The sequence below is a fragment of the Salvelinus namaycush genome, unplaced genomic scaffold (genome assembly GCF_016432855.1).
Source record: "Salvelinus namaycush isolate Seneca unplaced genomic scaffold, SaNama_1.0 Scaffold2085, whole genome shotgun sequence".
Lineage (NCBI taxonomy): Eukaryota > Metazoa > Chordata > Actinopteri > Salmoniformes > Salmonidae > Salvelinus > Salvelinus namaycush.
Window position 1 is genome coordinate 1 of NW_024058881.1, and position 21,736 is coordinate 21,736.

General features: G+C 35.0%; 1 non-coding gene and 7 pseudogenes across 1 annotated transcript; all 8 read right to left on the reverse strand.

Annotated features, from left to right (window-relative positions):
• Nucleotides 1-2,525: 2,525 nt before the first annotated feature.
• On the reverse strand, nt 2,526-2,675 carry LOC120038121 (annotated as a pseudogene).
• Nucleotides 2,676-5,986: 3,311 nt separating this feature from the next.
• Nucleotides 5,987-6,136, reverse strand: LOC120038117 (annotated as a pseudogene).
• Nucleotides 6,137-9,446: 3,310 nt separating this feature from the next.
• Nucleotides 9,447-9,596, reverse strand: LOC120038125 (annotated as a pseudogene).
• Nucleotides 9,597-12,907: 3,311 nt separating this feature from the next.
• LOC120038119 lies at nt 12,908-13,057 on the reverse strand (annotated as a pseudogene).
• A 3,313-nt stretch (nt 13,058-16,370) lies between these two features.
• LOC120038118 lies at nt 16,371-16,520 on the reverse strand (annotated as a pseudogene).
• Nucleotides 16,521-17,215: 695 nt separating this feature from the next.
• LOC120038110 lies at nt 17,216-17,334 on the reverse strand. The gene has a single exon (XR_005474961.1). It is a non-coding gene; the product is annotated as a 5S ribosomal RNA (ribosomal RNA).
• A 681-nt stretch (nt 17,335-18,015) lies between these two features.
• Nucleotides 18,016-18,165, reverse strand: LOC120038122 (annotated as a pseudogene).
• Nucleotides 18,166-21,478: 3,313 nt separating this feature from the next.
• LOC120038123 lies at nt 21,479-21,628 on the reverse strand (annotated as a pseudogene).
• Nucleotides 21,629-21,736: the final 108 nt, after the last annotated feature.

The window sequence follows — 21,736 nt, forward strand, 5'->3', positions numbered from 1 at the left end:
AGATGTGCATATTTTTTTTTTTTATTTTTATTATGAAAAAAACACATAATATTTACAACATTCAATCAATAATAAAAAAGGATGAACAATTCATCCTTTACAAAATCAAAAAATCAAAAATAAATAAAATAAACCCATTAAAAAACACAATCATCCACTTAATAATGAAATACAAGTTTCCCATTTGACAGAATTTCAATAAAAGTACTCCCCCACACAAACAATTTTTCAAAATTTCCTCCACCGTATCTATATTTATCTCTATATCCTCTCTCTAATATGCTCCTAAAAAAACCATTCCACACTCACCAATTTCCCTTCATAATACCTAAATTCCTTCTTAATCTTATCGCATATCTAGCATGACTTATTACAAATTCACCAAATTAATATTTTAAAACTTTACTTTTCCATTTAAACAAAAAGAAACAACCTCCTCCACTCCACCCCAGTAAAAATCTCTTCTCCCCAATTTTTACTAAAAGTCCTTTTAAAAACTCATGAAATCTTTTCAACCTACTACATTCAATAAAAAAGTGCATCAATTTTCCCCCCCCGTACCACAAATATCACATTCTCTTTTAATATACCTATTTATTTGATGCAAAACCACATTTGTAAGAAATCCTATTATGTTTCAATTTAAAATCATTGTCTTCCACATTCTATAAAATTATATTTTACATTTACATTCTTCCATATTGATTTTAACATCCATGTTTGGAAAACACCCTAGACCACACTTTCTCCGCAGCAGGACTTTTTATCTCTTTTAAAATACATTTTCTATAAACCATTTTAACTTTTAGCCCTGATAAATCATGTTCTCCCCATTACTTTCATAATATAAAACTGGTAAAGCCCTAGATCTTTTGACCACCTCTTTGTTTATTAAAATCACCCACTCCCCGGGAATACATCCTAATATTTTCTTGTACATATTCTCCACAGTAGTTTTACTTATTTCTTCATCTACTTCAACCACATTGTCATATATAGCCTGAAATGGAAGAAACCCAGGAATTACCTCATATGCTATGTCACCTATCTGCCTCATCCCAGCCCTCATAAAATATTTACAAAAACAACATCATATTATTGCACTTTATCTTTGGATTTAAAAATATCGGCTGATTTAAAATATTTTCTAAACTGGTACATTCATAATAAATATTTGGTAAAAACCGCCCCCAAGCCTCAAACACTTCTCTGTAAAACAAAGGTATATTACCTAACATTTCCTTCTTCATACTCATCAATAAACCATTGTCCCCCATCCTCCCAACCTCCTGCAAATACTCCTTAAAAAATCTTTTCCATCCATAATCTAATTCCCCATATAAATATTTACGTACCATTTTGACTCTAATTGCTGTTTTCCTTACACTTAAATCTACCAACTTCAAACCCCCCTCCTCATATCCTGCAATCAAAGTTTTAAAAGCTATTCTCACCCCCTTCCCTTCCCATAAAAAATCAACTACAATTTTATTCATTTCAGATAAAACCCATTCTGGCATATCCAAAACATTCATTACATAAATAAATATTGACATCAACAATGAATTTATGACAATTACTTTCCCTTTTAATTTCAAAGACCTCCCCTCCACATATTTACCACCTTTCTAACTTATTTATTACACCACTCCATGTCAAATCCCTAGCTTCCATTTCTTTCACCCCTAAAAACACTCCTAATACCTTAAAATAATCTTTAACCACTTTAAAAGGAAAATTCCCCTCATTAATCTTCCCAATATACATTACTACTGACTTCTCCATGTTAACCTTTGCACCCGATGCTTGTCCATATACTTTAAAACACTCCATCACCCTTTTTACACTACCCTCATCTCTAACTGTTATAGTGGTATCATCTGCGTATTGATGTATCAAACTAAAACCTCCTTGCGGAGTCTCTACACAATTTATAAGATTATCTCTTTTAAGAAATGCTGCTAAAGGTTCTACCGATAAAACGAATAATAAGCTGATAAAGGACACCCCTGTCTCACAGATCTCTCAAGAATAAAAGAATCGGTTAAAACCCCATTACATTTCACCTTACTTTTTGCCTTCTTATATAATAATTTTATCCATCCTATTATTCTATTACCAAAACCATATTTATCCATTACCCTAAACATAAAATCATGTTAAACCCTATCAAAAGCTTTATTTAAATCTATGCTTAAAACAATTCCCCCCATCTTATCATGATTCATTTTATTTATCACATCTCTAATTGTATTAATTGTATCCGCAATATCTCTACCAGGCACACTATAATTCTGTGTAGGTGCTATAATATCATTTAAAACTTGCTTCATTCTATTTGCCAGTATCTTTGCTAAAATCTTATAATCCGAATTTAATAAACTAAAATGTTTCCACCTTTCGATTGGTCCACAAAGTCTCTTTCACAACTGACTTCAAAGATCTCCATAAGCACAGTCGGTTGACTCAAGTCATCCTTAAGCCTGCCGCCAAGCAACGGTTTATCATTAACAAAGAAATCAGGGTAAAGCGCAAACGACCACTACCATAAATTTTGCATTCGAGATTCCCATATTTGGAAAATTCAAAAGGGGTCAGCCCAGCCAGAGTGGAATGGCTGAGCCCCACACTGGGTCAACCACCTTCTTGATCACAGTATCTCTTCTGCTTAGTGGAGGGCAAGTCTCTCCAGTGCCAACATTTTCCGCTAACGGGAACCACTTTTTGTTGTGATAATATCATATCACATCGACCTGCGTTAAATGCCGTTTAGGAATGCACTTGCACACAGAGTGGTGAAAAAGTAGTTTATTTTGTTTACTAGATTATATCAGTGAACCACTAGATTCCCATCATGCAACACTGTCGAAAAAATCACCAATTACTTTTTAATATCTTAACCTATCTGATATCACAAATGTTTGCGATATGACGAAATACAATCACATTCAGACACACACACACACACACACAGACAAATGCATGAAACCAATTGATTTATTATCGATAACATCTCAGATTCTCTTGTGCTTTTGATTTACTCCATAAAAGAAGGGTTGTAATTCCAACATGGAAAACACAGGGCCATCAGACACCAGTCCAGTTCCACTCCTCACCAGCATTATTTCCTTTGATCATTTGAACAGGGCGAGGGAGCACAGAGCACACACAAGCTGCATTCAGTAACAATATTCTTATTTGTCTTATAAATAAAAGGCAGTTGCTCCCTGACAACACAGAGAACTTTGATCGTATTAAAAGGGCAGGGGAGACTAGCCCATAGAAGCTGCATTTAGTCAATTCAGCATCAAATGCTTACTACAAGGCAGTGTTGCTGATGAAATAATGCCACACCCCCTAGTGGACAAAAGGCTTACAGCACCTGGTATTCCCAGGCGGTCTCCCATCCAAGTACTAACCAGGCCCGACCCTGCTTAGCTTCCGAGATCAGACGAGATCGTGCATATTTTTTTTTTTTTATCTTTTATTATGAAAAAACACATAATATTTACAACATTCAATCAATAATAAAAAAGGATGAACAATTCATCCTTTTACAAAATCAAAAAATCAAAAATAAATAAAATAAAACCCATTAAAAAAACACAATCATCCACTTAATAATGAAATACAAGTTTCCCATTTGACAGAATTTCAATAAAAGTACTCCCCCACACAAACAATTTTTCAAAATTTCCTCCACCGTATCTATATATTATCTCTATATCTCTCTCTAATATGCTCCTAAAAAAACCTTCCACACTCACAATTTTCCCTTCATAATGACCTAAATTCCTTCTTAATCTTATCGCATATCTAGCATGACTTATTACAAAATTCACCAAATTAATATTTAAAACTTTACTTTTCCCATTTAAACCAAAAAGAAACAACCTCCTCCACTCCACCCCAGTAAAAATCTCTTCTCCCCAATGTTTTACTAAAAGTCCTTTTAAAAACTCATGAAAATCTTTCAACCTACTACATTCAATAAAAAAGTGCATCAAATTTTCCACCCCCGTACCACAAATATCACATTCTCTTTTAATATCCCTATTTATTTGATGCAAAACCACATTTGTAAAAATCCTATTATGTTTCAATTTAAAATCATTGTCTTCACATTCTATAAAATTATATTTTACATTTACATTCTTCCATATTGATTTTACATCCATGTTTGGAAACACCCTAGACCACACTTTCTCCGCAGCAGGACTTTTTATCTCTTTTAAAATACATTTTCTATAAACCATTTTAACTTTTAGCCCTGATAAATCATGTTTCTCCCCATTACTTTCATAATATAAAACTGGTAAAGCCCTAGATCTTTTGACCACCTCTTTGTTTATTAAAATCACCCACTCCCCGGGAATACATCCTAATATTTTCTTGTACATATTCTCCACAGTAGTTTTACTTATTTCTTCATCTACTTCAACCACATTGTCATATATAGCCTGAAATGGAAGAAACCCAGGAATTACCTCATATGCTATGTCACCTATCTGCCTCATCCCAGCCCTCATAAAATATTTACAAAACAACATCATATTATTGCACTTTATCTTTGGATTTAAAAATATCGGCTGATTTAAAATATTTTCTAAACTGGTACATTCATAATAAATATTTGGTAAAAACCGCCCCCAAGCCTCAAACACTTCTCTGTAAAACAAAGGTATATTACCTAACATTTCCTTCTTCATACTCATCAATAAACCATTGTCCCCCATCCTCCCAACCTCCTGCAAATACTCTTTAAAAAACCTTTTCCATCCATAATCCAATTCACCAAATAAATATTTCCGTACCATTTTGACTCTAATTGCTGTTTTCCTTACACTTAAATCTACCAACTTCAAACCCCCTCCTCATATCCTGCAATCAAAGTTTTAAAAGCTATTCTCACCCCCTTCCCTTCCCATAAAAAATCAACTACAATTTTATTCATTTCAGATAAAACCCATTCTGGCATATCCAAAACATTCATTACATAAATAAATATTGACATCAACAATGAATTTATGACAATTACTTTCCCTTTTAATTTCAAAGACCTCCCCCTCCACATATTTACCACCTTTCTAACTTTATTTATTACACCACTCCATGTCAAATCCCTAGCTTCCATTTCTTTCACCCCTAAAAACACTCCTAATACCTTAAAATAATCTTTAACCACTTTAAAAGGAAAATTCCCCTCATTAATCTTCCCAATATACATTACTACTGACTTCTCCATGTTAACCTTTGCACCCGATGCTTGTCCATATACTTTAAAACACTCCATCACCCTTTTTACACTACCCTCATCTCTAACTGTTATAGTGGTATCATCTGCGTATTGATGTATCAAACTAAAACCTCCTTGCGGAGTCTCTACACAATTTATAAGATTATCTCTTTTAAGAAATGCTGCTAAAGGTTCTACCGATAAAACGAATAATAAAGCTGATAAAGGACACCCCTGTCTCACAGATCTCTCAAGAATAAAAGAATCGGTTAAAACCCCATTACATTTCACCTTACTTTTTGCCTTCTTATATAATAATTTTATCCATCCTATTATTCTATTACCAAAACCATATTTATCCATTACCCTAAACATAAAATCATGTTAAACCCTATCAAAAGCTTTATTTAAATCTATGCTTAAAACAATTCCCCCCATCTTATCATGATTCATTTTATTTATCACATCTCTAATTGTATTAATTGTATCCGCAATATCTCTACCAGGCACACTATAATTCTGTGTAGGTGCTATAATATCATTTAAAACTTGCTTCATTCTATTTGCCAGTATCTTTGCTAAAATCTTATAATCCGAATTTAATAAACTAAAATGTTTCCACCTTTCGATTGGTCCACAAAGTCTCTTTCACAACTGACTTCAAAGATCTCCATAAGCACAGTCGGTTGACTCAAGTCATCCTTAAGCCTGCCGCCAAGCAACGGTTTATCATTAACAAAGAAATCAGGGTAAAGCGCAAACGCCCACTACCATAAATTTTGCATTCGAGATTCCCATATTTGGAAAATTCAAAAGGGGTCAGCCCAGCCAGAGTGGAATGGCTGAGCCCCACACTGGGTCAACCACCTTCTTGATCACAGTATCTCTTCTGCTTAGTGGAGGGCAAGTCTCTCCAGTGCCAACATTTTCCGCTAACGGGAACCACTTTTTGTTGTGATAATATCATATCACATCGACCTGCGTTAAATGCCGTTTAGGAATGCACTTGCACACAGAGTGGTGAAAAAGTAGTTTATTTTGTTTACTAGATTATATCAGTGAACCACTAGATTCCCATCATGCAACACTGTCGAAAAAATCACCAATTACTTTTTAATATCTTAACCTATCTGATATCACAAATGTTTGCGATATGACGAAATACAATCACATTCAGACACACACACACACACACAGACAAATGCATGAAACCAATTGATTTATTATCGATAACATCTCAGATTCTCTTGTGCTTTTGATTTACTCCATAAAAGAAGGGTTGTAATTCCAACATGGAAAACACAGGGCCATCAGACACCAGTCCAGTTCCACTCCTCACCAGCATTATTTCCTTTGATCATTTGAACAGGGCGAGGGAGCACAGAGCACACACAAGCTGCATTCAGTAACAATATTCTTATTTGTCTTATAAATAAAAGGCAGTTGCTCCCTGACAACACAGAGAACTTTGATCGTATTAAAAGGGCAGGGGAGACTAGCCCATAGAAGCTGCATTTAGTCAATTCAGCATCAAATGCTTACTACAAGGCAGTGTTGCTGATGAAATAATGCCACACCCCCTAGTGGACAAAAGGCTTACAGCACCTGGTATTCCCAGGCGGTCTCCCATCCAAGTACTAACCAGGCCCGACCCTGCTTAGCTTCCGAGATCAGACGAGATCGTGCATATTTTTTTTTTTTTTATCTTTTATTATGAAAAAACACATAATATTTACAACATTCAATCAATAATAAAAAAGGATGAACAATTCATCCTTTTACAAAATCAAAAAATCAAAAATAAATAAAATAAAACCCATTAAAAAAACACAATCATCCACTTAATAATGAAATACAAGTTTCCCATTTGACAGAATTTCAATAAAAGTACTCCCCCACACAAACAATTTTTCAAAATTTCCTCCACCGTATCTATATATTATCTCTATATCTCTCTCTAATATGCTCCTAAAAAAACCTTCCACACTCACAATTTTCCCTTCATAATGACCTAAATTCCTTCTTAATCTTATCGCATATCTAGCATGACTTATTACAAAATTCACCAAATTAATATTTAAAACTTTACTTTTCCCATTTAAACCAAAAAGAAACAACCTCCTCCACTCCACCCCAGTAAAAATCTCTTCTCCCCAATGTTTTACTAAAAGTCCTTTTAAAAACTCATGAAAATCTTTCAACCTACTACATTCAATAAAAAAGTGCATCAAATTTTCCACCCCCGTACCACAAATATCACATTCTCTTTTAATATCCCTATTTATTTGATGCAAAACCACATTTGTAAAAATCCTATTATGTTTCAATTTAAAATCATTGTCTTCACATTCTATAAAATTATATTTTACATTTACATTCTTCCATATTGATTTTACATCCATGTTTGGAAACACCCTAGACCACACTTTCTCCGCAGCAGGACTTTTTATCTCTTTTAAAATACATTTTCTATAAACCATTTTAACTTTTAGCCCTGATAAATCATGTTTCTCCCCATTACTTTCATAATATAAAACTGGTAAAGCCCTAGATCTTTTGACCACCTCTTTGTTTATTAAAATCACCCACTCCCCGGGAATACATCCTAATATTTTCTTGTACATATTCTCCACAGTAGTTTTACTTATTTCTTCATCTACTTCAACCACATTGTCATATATAGCCTGAAATGGAAGAAACCCAGGAATTACCTCATATGCTATGTCACCTATCTGCCTCATCCCAGCCCTCATAAAATATTTACAAAACAACATCATATTATTGCACTTTATCTTTGGATTTAAAAATATCGGCTGATTTAAAATATTTTCTAAACTGGTACATTCATAATAAATATTTGGTAAAAACCGCCCCCAAGCCTCAAACACTTCTCTGTAAAACAAAGGTATATTACCTAACATTTCCTTCTTCATACTCATCAATAAACCATTGTCCCCCATCCTCCCAACCTCCTGCAAATACTCTTTAAAAAACCTTTTCCACCCATAATCCAATTCACCAAATAAATATTTCCGTACCATTTTGACTCTAATTGCTGTTTTCCTTACACTTAAATCTACCAACTTCAAACCCCCTCCTCATATCCTGCAATCAAAGTTTTAAAAGCTATTCTCACCCCCTTCCCTTCCCATAAAAAATCAACTACAATTTTATTCATTTCAGATAAAACCCATTCTGGCATATCCAAAACATTCATTACATAAATAAATATTGACATCAACAATGAATTTATGACAATTACTTTCCCTTTTAATTTCAAAGACCTCCCCCTCCACATATTTACCACCTTTCTAACTTTATTTATTACACCACTCCATGTCAAATCCCTAGCTTCCATTTCTTTCACCCCTAAAAACACTCCTAATACCTTAAAATAATCTTTAACCACTTTAAAAGGAAAATTCCCCTCATTAATCTTCCCAATATACATTACTACTGACTTCTCCATGTTAACCTTTGCACCCGATGCTTGTCCATATACTTTAAAACACTCCATCACCCTTTTTACACTACCCTCATCTCTAACTGTTATAGTGGTATCATCTGCGTATTGATGTATCAAACTAAAACCTCCTTGCGGAGTCTCTACACAATTTATAAGATTATCTCTTTTAAGAAATGCTGCTAAAGGTTCTACCGATAAAACGAATAATAAAGCTGATAAAGGACACCCCTGTCTCACAGATCTCTCAAGAATAAAAGAATCGGTTAAAACCCCATTACATTTCACCTTACTTTTTGCCTTCTTATATAATAATTTTATCCATCCTATTATTCTATTACCAAAACCATATTTATCCATTACCCTAAACATAAAATCATGTTAAACCCTATCAAAAGCTTTATTTAAATCTATGCTTAAAACAATTCCCCCCATCTTATCATGATTCATTTTATTTATCACATCTCTAATTGTATTAATTGTATCCGCAATATCTCTACCAGGCACACTATAATTCTGTGTAGGTGCTATAATATCATTTAAAACTTGCTTCATTCTATTTGCCAGTATCTTTGCTAAAATCTTATAATCCGAATTTAATAAACTAAAATGTTTCCACCTTTCGATTGGTCCACAAAGTCTCTTTCACAACTGACTTCAAAGATCTCCATAAGCACAGTCGGTTGACTCAAGTCATCCTTAAGCCTGCCGCCAAGCAACGGTTTATCATTAACAAAGAAATCAGGGTAAAGCGCAAACGACCACTACCATAAATTTTGCATTCGAGATTCCCATATTTGGAAAATTCAAAAGGGGTCAGCCCAGCCAGAGTGGAATGGCTGAGCCCCACACAGGGTCAACCACCTTCTTGATCACAGTACCTTTTCTGCTTAGTGGAGGGCAAGTCTCTCCAGTGCCAACATTTTCCGCTAACGGGAACCACTTTTTGTTGTGATAATATCATATCACATCGACCTGCGTTAAATGCCGTTTAGGAATGCACTTGCACACAGAGTGGTGAAAAAGTAGTTTATTTTGTTTACTAGATTATATCAGTGAACCACTAGATTCCCATCATGCAACACTGTCGAAAAAATCACCAATTACTTTTTAATATCTTAACCTATCTGATATCACAAATGTTTGCGATATGACGAAATACAATCACATTCAGACACACACACACACACACAGACAAATGCATGAAACCAATTGATTTATTATCGATAACATCTCAGATTCTCTTGTGCTTTTGATTTACTCCATAAAAGAAGGGTTGTAATTCCAACATGGAAAACACAGGGCCATCAGACACCAGTCCAGTTCCACTCCTCACCAGCATTATTTCCTTTGATCATTTGAACAGGGCGAGGGAGCACAGAGCACACACAAGCTGCATTCAGTAACAATATTCTTATTTGTCTTATAAATAAAAGGCAGTTGCTCCCTGACAACACAGAGAACTTTGATCGTATTAAAAGGGCAGGGGAGACTAGCCCATAGAAGCTGCATTTAGTCAATTCAGCATCAAATGCTTACTACAAGGCAGTGTTGCTGATGAAATAATGCCACACCCCCTAGTGGACAAAAGGCTTACAGCACCTGGTATTCCCAGGCGGTCTCCCATCCAAGTACTAACCAGGCCCGACCCTGCTTAGCTTCCGAGATCAGACGAGATCGTGCATATTTTTTTTTTTTTTATCTTTTATTATGAAAAAACACATAATATTTACAACATTCAATCAATAATAAAAAAGGATGAACAATTCATCCTTTTACAAAATCAAAAAATCAAAAATAAATAAAATAAAACCCATTAAAAAAACACAATCATCCACTTAATAATGAAATACAAGTTTCCCATTTGACAGAATTTCAATAAAAGTACTCCCCCACACAAACAATTTTTCAAAATTTCCTCCACCGTATCTATATATTATCTCTATATCTCTCTCTAATATGCTCCTAAAAAAACCTTCCACACTCACAATTTTCCCTTCATAATGACCTAAATTCCTTCTTAATCTTATCGCATATCTAGCATGACTTATTACAAAATTCACCAAATTAATATTTAAAACTTTACTTTTCCCATTTAAACCAAAAAGAAACAACCTCCTCCACTCCACCCCAGTAAAAATCTCTTCTCCCCAATGTTTTACTAAAAGTCCTTTTAAAAACTCATGAAAATCTTTCAACCTACTACATTCAATAAAAAAGTGCATCAAATTTTCCACCCCCGTACCACAAATATCACATTCTCTTTTAATATCCCTATTTATTTGATGCAAAACCACATTTGTAAAAATCCTATTATGTTTCAATTTAAAATCATTGTCTTCACATTCTATAAAATTATATTTTACATTTACATTCTTCCATATTGATTTTACATCCATGTTTGGAAACACCCTAGACCACACTTTCTCCGCAGCAGGACTTTTTATCTCTTTTAAAATACATTTTCTATAAACCATTTTAACTTTTAGCCCTGATAAATCATGTTTCTCCCCATTACTTTCATAATATAAAACTGGTAAAGCCCTAGATCTTTTGACCACCTCTTTGTTTATTAAAATCACCCACTCCCCGGGAATACATCCTAATATTTTCTTGTACATATTCTCCACAGTAGTTTTACTTATTTCTTCATCTACTTCAACCACATTGTCATATATAGCCTGAAATGGAAGAAACCCAGGAATTACCTCATATGCTATGTCACCTATCTGCCTCATCCCAGCCCTCATAAAATATTTACAAAACAACATCATATTATTGCACTTTATCTTTGGATTTAAAAATATCGGCTGATTTAAAATATTTTCTAAACTGGTACATTCATAATAAATATTTGGTAAAAACCGCCCCCAAGCCTCAAACACTTCTCTGTAAAACAAAGGTATATTACCTAACATTTCCTTCTTCATACTCATCAATAAACCATTGTCCCCCATCCTCCCAACCTCCTGCAAATACTCTTTAAAAAACCTTTTCCACCCATAATCCAATTCACCAAATAAATATTTCCGTACCATTTTGACTCTAATTGCTGTTTTCCTTACACTTAAATCTACCAACTTCAAACCCCCCTCCTCATATCCTGCAATCAAAGTTTTAAAAGCTATTCTCACCCCCTTCCCTTCCCATAAAAAATCAACTACAATTTTATTCATTTCAGATAAAACCCATTCTGGCATATCCAAAACATTCATTACATAAATAAATATTGACATCAACAATGAATTTATGACAATTACTTTCCCTTTTAATTTCAAAGACCTCCCCCTCCACATATTTACCACCTTTCTAACTTTATTTATTACACCACTCCATGTCAAATCCCTAGCTTCCATTTCTTTCACCCCTAAAAACACTCCTAATACCTTAAAATAATCTTTAACCACTTTAAAAGGAAAATTCCCCTCATTAATCTTCCCAATATACATTACTACTGACTTCTCCATGTTAACCTTTGCACCCGATGCTTGTCCATATACTTTAAAACACTCCATCACCCTTTTTACACTACCCTCATCTCTAACTGTTATAGTGGTATCATCTGCGTATTGATGTATCAAACTAAAACCTCCTTGCGGAGTCTCTACACAATTTATAAGATTATCTCTTTTAAGAAATGCTGCTAAAGGTTCTACCGATAAAACGAATAATAAAGCTGATAAAGGACACCCCTGTCTCACAGATCTCTCAAGAATAAAAGAATCGGTTAAAACCCCATTACATTTCACCTTACTTTTTGCCTTCTTATATAATAATTTTATCCATCCTATTATTCTATTACCAAAACCATATTTATCCATTACCCTAAACATAAAATCATGTTAAACCCTATCAAAAGCTTTATTTAAATCTATGCTTAAAACAATTCCCCCCATCTTATCATGATTCATTTTATTTATCACATCTCTAATTGTATTAATTGTATCCGCAATATCTCTACCAGGCACACTATAATTCTGTGTAGGTGCTATAATATCATTTAAAACTTGCTTCATTCTATTTGCCAGTATCTTTGCTAAAATCTTATAATCCGAATTTAATAAACTAAAATGTTTCCACCTTTCGATTGGTCCACAAAGTCTCTTTCACAACTGACTTCAAAGATCTCCATAAGCACAGTCGGTTGACTCAAGTCATCCTTAAGCCTGCCGCCAAGCAACGGTTTATCATTAACAAAGAAATCAGGGTAAAGCGCAAACGACCACTACCATAAATTTTGCATTCGAGATTCCCACATTTGGAAAATTCAAAAGGGGTCAGCCCAGCCAGAGTGGAATGGCTGAGCCCCACACTGGGTCAACCACCTTATTGATCACAGTATCTCTTATGCTTAGTGGAGGGCAAGTCTCTCCAGTGCCAACATTTTCCGCTAACGGGAACCACTTTTTGTTGTGATAATATCATATCACATCGACCTGCGTTAAATGCCGTTTAGGAATGCACTTGCACACAGAGTGGTGAAAAAGTAGTTTATTTTGTTTACTAGATTATATCAGTGAACCACTAGATTCCCATCATGCAACACTGTCGAAAAAATCACCAATTACTTTTTAATATCTTAACCTATCTGATATCACAAATGTTTGCGATATGACGAAATACAATCACATTCAGACACACACACACACACACACAGACAAATGCATGAAACCAATTGATTTATTATCGATAACATCTCAGATTCTCTTGTGCTTTTGATTTACTCCATAAAAGAAGGGTTGTAATTCCAACATGGAAAACACAGGGCCATCAGACACCAGTCCAGTTCCACTCCTCACCAGCATTATTTCCTTTGATCATTTGAACAGGGCGAGGGAGCACAGAGCACACACAAGCTGCATTCAGTAACAATATTCTTATTTGTCTTATAAATAAAAGGCAGTTGCTCCCTGACAACACAGAGAACTTTGATCGTATTAAAAGGGCAGGGGAGACTAGCCCATAGAAGCTGCATTTAGTCAATTCAGCATCAAATGCTTACTACAAGGCAGTGTTGCTGATGAAATAATGCCACACCCCCTAGTGGACAAAAGGCTTACAGCACCTGGTATTCCCAGGCGGTCTCCCATCCAAGTACTAACCAGGCCCGACCCTGCTTAGCTTCCGAGATCAGACGAGATCGTGCATATTTTTTTTTTTTTTATCTTTTATTATGAAAAAACACATAATATTTACAACATTCAATCAATAATAAAAAAGGATGAACAATTCATCCTTTTACAAAATCAAAAAATCAAAAATAAATAAAATAAAACCCATTAAAAAAACACAATCATCCACTTAATAATGAAATACAAGTTTCCCATTTGACAGAATTTCAATAAAAGTACTCCCCCACACAAACAATTTTTCAAAATTTCCTCCACCGTATCTATATATTATCTCTATATCTCTCTCTAATATGCTCCTAAAAAAACCTTCCACACTCACAATTTTCCCTTCATAATGACCTAAATTCCTTCTTAATCTTATCGCATATCTAGCATGACTTATTACAAAATTCACCAAATTAATATTTAAAACTTTACTTTTCCCATTTAAACCAAAAAGAAACAACCTCCTCCACTCCACCCCAGTAAAAATCTCTTCTCCCCAATGTTTTACTAAAAGTCCTTTTAAAAACTCATGAAAATCTTTCAACCTACTACATTCAATAAAAAAGTGCATCAAATTTTCCACCCCCGTACCACAAATATCACATTCTCTTTTAATATCCCTATTTATTTGATGCAAAACCACATTTGTAAAAATCCTATTATGTTTCAATTTAAAATCATTGTCTTCACATTCTATAAAATTATATTTTACATTTACATTCTTCCATATTGATTTTACATCCATGTTTGGAAACACCCTAGACCACACTTTCTCCGCAGCAGGACTTTTTATCTCTTTTAAAATACATTTTCTATAAACCATTTTAACTTTTAGCCCTGATAAATCATGTTTCTCCCCATTACTTTCATAATATAAAACTGGTAAAGCCCTAGATCTTTTGACCACCTCTTTGTTTATTAAAATCACCCACTCCCCGGGAATACATCCTAATATTTTCTTGTACATATTCTCCACAGTAGTTTTACTTATTTCTTCATCTACTTCAACCACATTATCATATATAGCCTGAAATGGAAGAAACCCAGGAATTACCTCATATGCTATGTCACCTATCTGCCTCATCCCAGCCCTCATAAAATATTTACAAAACAACATCATATTATTGCACTTTATCTTTGGATTTAAAAATATCGGCTGATTTAAAATATTTTCTAAACTGGTACATTCATAATAAATATTTGGTAAAAACCGCCCCCAAGCCTCAAACACTTCTCTGTAAAACAAAGGTATATTACCTAACATTTCCTTCTTCATACTCATCAATAAACCATTGTCCCCCATCCTCCCAACCTCCTGCAAATACTCTTTAAAAAACCTTTTCCACCCATAATCCAATTCACCAAATAAATATTTCCGTACCATTTTGACTCTAATTGCTGTTTTCCTTACACTTAAATCTACCAACTTCAAACCCCCCTCCTCATATCCTGCAATCAAAGTTTTAAAAGCTATTCTCACCCCCTTCCCTTCCCATAAAAAATCAACTACAATTTTATTCATTTCAGATAAAACCCATTCTGGCATATCCAAAACATTCATTACATAAATAAATATTGACATCAACAATGAATTTATGACAATTACTTTCCCTTTTAATTTCAAAGACCTCCCCCTCCACATATTTACCACCTTTCTAACTTTATTTATTACACCACTCCATGTCAAATCCCTAGCTTCCATTTCTTTCACCCCTAAAAACACTCCTAATACCTTAAAATAATCTTTAACCACTTTAAAAGGAAAATTCCCCTCATTAATCTTCCCAATATACATTACTACTGACTTCTCCATGTTAACCTTTGCACCCGATGCTTGTCCATATACTTTAAAACACTCCATCACCCTTTTTACACTACCCTCATCTCTAACTGTTATAGTGGTATCATCTGCGTATTGATGTATCAAACTAAAACCTCCTTGCGGAGTCTCTACACAATTTATAAGATTATCTCTTTTAAGAAATGCTGCTAAAGGTTCTACCGATAAAACGAATAATAAAGCTGATAAAGGACACCCCTGTCTCACAGATCTCTCAAGAATAAAAGAATCGGTTAAAACCCCATTACATTTCACCTTACTTTTTGCCTTCTTATATAATAATTTTATCCATCCTATTATTCTATTACCAAAACCATATTTATCCATTACCCTAAACATAAAATCATGTTAAACCCTATCAAAAGCTTTATTTAAATCTATGCTTAAAACAATTCCCCCCATCTTATCATGATTCATTTTATTTATCACATCTCTAATTGTATTAATTGTATCCGCAATATCTCTACCAGGCACACTATAATTCTGTGTAGGTGCTATAATATCATTTAAAACTTGCTTCATTCTATTTGCCAGTATCTTTGCTAAAATCTTATAATCCGAATTTAATAAACTAAAATGTTTCCACCTTTCGATTGGTCCACAAAGTCTCTTTCACAACTGACTTCAAAGATCTCCATAAGCACAGTCGGTTGACTCAAGTCATCCTTAAGCCTGCCGCCAAGCAACGGTTTATCATTAACAAAGAAATCAGGGTAAAGCGCAAACGCCCACTACCATAAATTTTGCATTCGAGATTCCCATATTTGGAAAATTCAAAAGGGGTCAGCCCAGCCAGAGTGGAATGGCTGAGCCCCACACTGGGTCAACCACCTTCTTGATCACAGTATCTCTTCTGCTTAGTGGAGGGCAAGTCTCTCCAGTGCCAACATTTTCCGCTAACGGGAACCACTTTTTGTTGTGATAATATCATATCACATCGACCTGCGTTAAATGCCGTTTAGGAATGCACTTGCACACAGAGTGGTGAAAAAGTAGTTTATTTTGTTTACTAGATTATATCAGTGAACCACTAGATTCCCATCATGCAACACTGTCGAAAAAATCACCAATTACTTTTTAATATCTTAACCTATCTGATATCACAAATGTTTGCGATATGACGAAATACAATCACATTCAGACACACACACACACACACACAGACAAATGCATGAAACCAATTGATTTATTATCGATAACATCTCAGATTCTCTTGTGCTTTTGATTTACTCCATAAAAGAAGGGTTGTAATTCCAACATGGAAAACACAGGGCCATCAGACACCAGTCCAGTTCCACTCCTCACCAGCATTATTTCCTTTGATCATTTGAACAGGGCGAGGGAGCACAGAGCACACACAAGCTGCATTCAGTAACAATATTCTTATTTGTCTTATAAATAAAAGGCAGTTGCTCCCTGACAACACAAGGAACTTTGATCGTATTAAAAGGGCAGGGGAGACTAGCCCATAGAAGCTGCATTTAGTCAATTCAGCATCAAATGCTTACTACAAGGCAGTGTTGCTGATGAAATAATGCCACACCCCCTAGTGGACAAAAGGCTTACAGCACCTGGTATTCCCAGGCGGTCTCCCATCCAAGTACTAACCAGGCCCGACCCTGCTTAGCTTCCGAGATCAGACGAGATCGGGCATATTCAGGCTGGTATGGCCGTAAGCGAAGGTACATCTCTTGGTACACCATATAAAGTCAAAGTGAGTCTGATAAACAGACATTGCATTCTCACCAATTAGATAAGCAGCTTGAACTTTGGCTCACTCAAAAAGTGGAAGAAATTACATATACTGTAGCCATCACTTTTTAGCACAGATAGTTGGATGAAATACAAACAAACCTTGCTAACATTTCAAAGCGAGGGCACATATTTCAGCCTTGTGGGAAAAAAACGGACAAATACAATGACTTCTGACAAATACATCATCAGCAACAGTTTCCCATGCAGCTATCCTACTAGCCACAATAAATACACAAAAGCTCTGGATGTTGAAAACCTATTGCATTGTTCTGTGCTAAGGAGGAACGCATGTATGGACAATTTCATATTGGAAGCGCATGGGGCGCGTATGACACATCATGACCGGGGGGGTTAGAGTGGCTTCTCAACTATCTCTTGATTGAAGTACCAGCGTGGCATAAATACAATGCTGCATTTCGCAACACAATGTTTCGACAAAATGCCAACAATGTTTTGCTACAAACAAATGTTTCCACCTTTCGATTGGTCCACAAAGTCTCTTTCACAACTGACTTCAAAGATCTCCATAAGCACAGTCGGTTGACTCAAGTCATCCTTAAGCCTGCCGCCAAGCAAAGGTTTATCATTAACAAAGATATCAGGGTAAAGCGCAAACGACCACTACCATAAATTTTGCATTCGAGATTCCCATATTTGGAAAATTCAAAAGGGGTCAGCCCAGCCAGAGTGGAATGGCTGAGCCCCACACTGGGTCAACCACCTTCTTGATCACAGTATCTCTTCTGCTTAGTGGAGGGCAAGTCTCTCCAGTGCCAACATTTTCCGCTAACGGGAACCACTTTTTGTTGTGATAATATCATATCACATCGACCTGCGTTAAATGCCGTTTAGGAATGCACTTGCACACAGAGTGGTGAAAAAGTAGTTTATTTTGTTTACTAGATTATATCAGTGAACCACTAGATTCCCATCATGCAACACTGTCGAAAAAATCACCAATTACTTTTTAATATCTTAACCTATCTGATATCACAAATGTTTGCGATATGACGAAATAGAATCACATTCAGACACACACACACACACACACAGACAAATGCATGAAACCAATTGATTTATTATCGATAACATCTCAGATTCTCTTGTGCTTTTGATTTACTCCATAAAAGAAGGGTTGTAATTCCAACATGGAAAACACAGGGCCATCAGACACCAGTCCAGTTCCACTCCTCACCAGCATTATTTCCTTTGATCATTTGAACAGGGCGAGGGAGCACAGAGCACACACAAGCTGCATTCAGTAACAATATTCTTATTTGTCTTATAAATAAAAGGCAGTTGCTCCCTGACAACACAAGGAACTTTGATTGTATTAAAAGGGCAGGGGAGACTAGCCCATAGAAGCTGCATTTAGTCAATTCAGCATCAAATGCTTACTACAAGGCAGTGTTGCTGATGAAATAATGCCACACCCCCTAGTGGACAAAAGGCTTACAGCACCTGGTATTCCCAGGCGGTCTCCCATCCAAGTACTAACCAGGCCCGACCCTGCTTAGCTTCCGAGATCAGACGAGATCGTGCATATTTTTTTTTTTTTTAGCTTTTATTATGAAAAAACACATAATATTTACAACATTCAATCAATAATAAAAAAGGATGAACAATTCATCCTTTTACAAAATCAAAAAATCAAAAATAAATAAAATAAAACCCATTAAAAAAACACAATCATCCACTTAATAATGAAATACAAGTTTCCCATTTGACAGAATTTCAATAAAAGTACTCCCCCACACAAACAATTTTTCAAAATTTCCTCCACCGTATCTATATATTATCTCTATATCTCTCTCTAATATGCTCCTAAAAAAACCTTCCACACTCACAATTTTCCCTTCATAATGACCTAAATTCCTTCTTAATCTTATCGCATATCTAGCATGACTTATTACAAAATTCACCAAATTAATATTTAAAACTTTACTTTTCCCATTTAAACCAAAAAGAAACAACCTCCTCCACTCCACCCCAGTAAAAATCTCTTCTCCCCAATGTTTTACTAAAAGTCCTTTTAAAAACTCATGAAAATCTTTCAACCTACTACATTCAATAAAAAAGTGCATCAAATTTTCCACCCCCGTACCACAAATATCACATTCTCTTTTAATATCCCTATTTATTTGATGCAAAACCACATTTGTAAAAATCCTATTATGTTTCAATTTAAAATCATTGTCTTCACATTCTATAAAATTATATTTTACATTTACATTCTTCCATATTGATTTTACATCCATGTTTGAAAACACCCTAGACCACACTTTCTCCGCAGCAGGACTTTTTATCTCTTTTAAAATACATTTTCTATAAACCATTTTAACTTTTAGCCCTGATAAATCATGTTTCTCCCCATTACTTTCATAATATAAAACTGGTAAAGCCCTAGATCTTTTGACCACCTCTTTGTTTATTAAAATCACCCACTCCCCGGGAATACATCCTAATATTTTCTTGTACATATTCTCCACAGTAGTTTTACTTATTTCTTCATCTACTTCAACCACATTGTCATATATAGCCTGAAATGGAAGAAACCCAGGAATTACCTCATATGCTATGTCACCTATCTGCCTCATCCCAGCCCTCATAAAATATTTACAAAACAACATCATATTATTGCACTTTATCTTTGGATTTAAAAATATCGGCTGATTTAAAATATTTTCTAAACTGGTACATTCATAATAAATATTTGGTAAAAACCGCCCCCAAGCCTCAAACACTTCTCTGTAAAACAAAGGTATATTACCTAACATTTCCTTCTTCATACTCATCAATAAACCATTGTCCCCCATCCTCCCAACCTCCTGCAAATACTCCTTAAAAAATCTTTTCCATCCATAATCTAATTCCCCATATAAATATTTACGTACCATTTTGACTCTAATTGCTGTTTTCCTTACACTTAAATCTACCAACTTCAAACCCCCCTCCTCATATCCTGCAATCAAAGTTTTAAAAGCTATTCTCACCCCCTTCCCTTCCCATAAAAAATCAACTACAATTTTATTCATTTCAGATAAAACCCATTCTGGCATATCCAAAACATTCATTACATAAATAAATATTGACATCAACAATGAATTTATGACAATTACTTTCCCTTTTAATTTCAAAGACCTCCCCCTCCACATATTTACCACCTTTCTAACTTTATTTATTACACCACTCCATGTCAAATCCCTAGCTTCCATTTCTTTCACCCCTAAAAACACTCCTAATACCTTAAAATAATCTTTAACCACTTTAAAAGGAAAATTCCCCTCATTAATCTTCCCAATATACATTACTACTGACTTCTCCATGTTAACCTTTGCACCCGATGCTTGTCCATATACTTTAAAACACTCCATCACCCTTTTTACACTACCCTCATCTCTAACTGTTATAGTGGTATCATCTGCGTATTGATGTATCAAACTAAAACCTCCTTGCGGAGTCTCTACACAATTTATAAGATTATCTCTTTTAAGAAATGCTGCTAAAGGTTCTACCGATAAAACGAATAATAAAGCTGATAAAGGACACCCCTGTCTCACAGATCTCTCAAGAATAAAAGAATCGGTTAAAACCCCATTACATTTCACCTTACTTTTTGCCTTCTTATATAATAATTTTATCCATCCTATTATTCTATTACCAAAACCATATTTATCCATTACCCTAAACATAAAATCATGTTAAACCCTATCAAAAGCTTTATTTAAATCTATGCTTAAAACAATTCCCCCCATCTTATCATGATTCATTTTATTTATCACATCTCTAATTGTATTAATTGTATCCGCAATATCTCTACCAGGCACACTATAATTCTGTGTAGGTGCTATAATATCATTTAAAACTTGCTTCATTCTATTTGCCAGTATCTTTGCTAAAATCTTATAATCCGAATTTAATAAACTAAAATGTTTCCACCTTTCGATTGGTCCACAAAGTCTCTTTCACAACTGACTTCAAAGATCTCCATAAGCACAGTCGGTTGACTCAAGTCATCCTTAAGCCTGCCGCCAAGCAACGGTTTATCATTAACAAAGAAATCAGGGTAAAGCGCAAACGACCACTACCATAAATTTTGCATTCGAGATTCCCATATTTGGAAAATTCAAAAGGGGTCAGCCCAGCCAGAGTGGAATGGCTGAGCCCCACACTGGGTCAACCACCTTCTTGATCACAGTATCTCTTCTGCTTAGTGGAGGGCAAGTCTCTCCAGTGCCAACATTTTCCGCTAACGGGAACCACTTTTTGTTGTGATAATATCATATCACATCGACCTGCGTTAAATGCCGTTTAGGAATGCACTT